Below are 2,960 nucleotides of genomic sequence, written 5' to 3' on the forward strand. Positions count from 1 at the left end.
CATGCCAAGTACAGTCTTCCTAAGAACGTACATGGGAGTGTTCCTCCTAAGAAGGTGATTCTTGTTAAACCCCCAACTCTGATATATTTTAGTAATAGCAGCACGAAATGCATCTTGGGATATTTCCCCAGCCAAGTCTTTGCAAGACCCAACCGAGGAATCCTTGGATTAAGTTATCTGACAAGAACAACATCTGTATTCCATGCAAAATTGGTTTATTCATACTTTCAATTGGAGCAGTATTCAGGCTATTACTTATGACATTTCCGGAAGTCACAAGGATGTAAGTAAGGACAAGTACGCTTATGGATAAATGGCCAGTGACTCTGAAGAAACAACAAAAATCAGTGTCACAATGATGGAAAGAGAGTGAGTATTTCAGTAGAAGGGTGATGAGTATTTAGCTGCCAGGAAAGAGCGTAAGAGGAAGACCCAAGAGAGGTTGAGGAAGACGATGACAGAATAATACAGAAGATAGATGTCGATGGAAAAGGATAACAGACTTTGGCAACCCCTAACGGGATGACCCGAAAGGAAAAGAAGAAGAAAAAAAAGTGTTTGGGCCAGTGGAGAACGTGTGGACGGCCCTGACTGCCCACCTCTGCCATCAGCAAGCAGGCACTAAATGAAACATCATTGAACAGCCACTTCACTTTGACACATCCAATATGGCAGTGATGTTGACGAAAGATTCAGTGCTTGAAGTACCAGCTCAAATAGCGTGGATATTTGTGGCTTGTGAGCATTTCTCTCATCAACCTCTCCACTCATTGGCTGCACACTGTGCAAATGTGTGTGTGGGGGTGTGTGCGTGCGTGTGTGTGTGTGTGAGGTATGAGAGAGAGAGAGAGAGAGAGAGAGAAAGAGAGAGAGAGAGAGAGAGATGGGAATAATTCTGTGCGTGTTAACATTTGAAGGATGACTGTTAGGAGTTGATTCCTGATGAAGGTCATTTCCAAAGTAATTACAGAACACTTCTGGTACAATCTCTAAAGTAATCATTGTCTACCTGCAATAAAAAAGTTATTCATTTTTTCCCCCTCAAAATTTACCTTGGAGCATAACCTCACAGTTGTCATGGCAACCGGTATGCAGTTGACGATCTTGGATCTATATCTTGGAAAATGGTATACCTCTGTACTGTACCAAGTTTTTACTTGGTGCACATAAGCCAAGTGATAGACTGCAAATCTGCTGATATTAATACAACGCAGAGAGTATTAATTTTAATACTGGCAACGTGTCTCTATGAAACCACACTACCAGTTTTTAAAGTATCATTTCCAAAAGCTTCAAATGTTCTACACCCAATAAGGTCTTACAGCAACAAAATAAGTCAATTGGAGCTTCAGTTAAAATGGAGGGTCTGATGCATCCACTGTGGAAGTTCCGTAGCTCCTCAACGATGATGTATGGAAACGGGCTGGTAATGGCTGGACCCTCACCGACGTAGGACTTGACTCTGTGTCAATTCTTTACTGTTTTTGTTTGAACGTATATATTTTGCTGAGTACCTGTTCTATTTGCGGCAGTACTTGATACCAAGAAAGACTTAATTTAACTGGTTCATGGTTAGTGTACTGAACCGAGTATCAGTTTCCAAGGCTTGCCGTATTTCAAATGCATTTGGTCATATCAAGAATATAAAAGAATTTTGAAGGTTCTTCACAGTTTTTCGCATTTAATGCATAAGCAAAATATCTACATATTATACATATTTAAAAGTCATTCCAAATACGCACTTTGCAAATTGGGGAAGGGGGAGACGCACTTGGGAGAGACCAATCGTCACATCAGCAAAGTTGTGAAATGTAACAATGTGGATATTTGACTTTAATTTAATCCACTAGAAACATAAAACAATGTGAACATTTGTGGTGAGAGTAAAAAAGTCCGACATGAATACGATGCATTTGTGACGCACGTAAATGACGACTGAATGGAGTCAGCTGGGCAACTCACCAGACGATACACAACCCGTTAACAAGTTTGTGTGCAGAGGGCTCTCACAAGGTTAATATAAACTGTTATTCCAGCAGAGTGAGAAGAAAAGTCACAGAAATAAATTTAAATGAGGATGCATCACTCCATCTTCCTACACGCGCTTAAATCAAAGCATTTGAAATCGTGTTAATGAACCAGATTGGTCAAGTAGCCCATGTGATCATGTGACTTCAGAGAAAATTCAACAATGATTAGCCAAGTGGCCCATGTGACCAAACACATCTCAATAATGAATTACTGCCAATGACGGCTAAAGACATCAAAGATCCTTTTTTTTTTTTTTTTTTTTTTTTTTTTTACTCTGCTGGTAGTGAATGAGTTAAAATGTACGAACAACGAAAAAAAGTTACCCTTAAAACATTTTTAAGAAGGAGTTCAAGTACAAATAATAGGATTAAAATGTTTACTATGGTAAAAGAAAATCAAAAGGCCTCAAAAAAGAGAACTAAATATTGTGAGCTGGGTCTGCCCTCTGGCGGTTTGACCCGGCGTACGTGTGATGTCGCTGGCCTCGTGGGGTCATCTTCAGACTCTGAAGATTGAGTTAAGCTGTCGGTAAGTATTGGTCGCTTAGTTCAATATTCACTGTCACAAGTGTTTGTGGGACCCCCAAACAGCAGAAATGCAATCTGAAATGCACTCAATTTAATAGCATAAAGCGCATGACAAGGTGGACAATTAAATAGTTGAAACAAAAAGTTTACAGAGGTGTCAAATTCAACTATATCATCATGAAGTAAGCTTCGTATATGTTACGTTTTTTGGCTGCATGGGAGGGGCAAAATATTTTATATATTACTTTCTGTGCAATTCAATACCACTGTAAAATGAAACCACTTTAATAAGCAGATTATTAAAATTTTATTTGATCATGCAGGAGGTGGACCTTTTATTGTGATAAGCGAGAGTATAAAAGAGATACAGCAGGACTGGCGTTTTCCAAACTTCCTTTTGCA

Source organism: Idiotropiscis lumnitzeri, chromosome 3, assembly GCF_059441095.1.
Source record: "Idiotropiscis lumnitzeri isolate Australia: NSW breed Sydney's pygmy pipehorse chromosome 3, RoL_Ilum_1.0, whole genome shotgun sequence".
NCBI lineage: Eukaryota > Metazoa > Chordata > Actinopteri > Syngnathiformes > Syngnathidae > Idiotropiscis > Idiotropiscis lumnitzeri.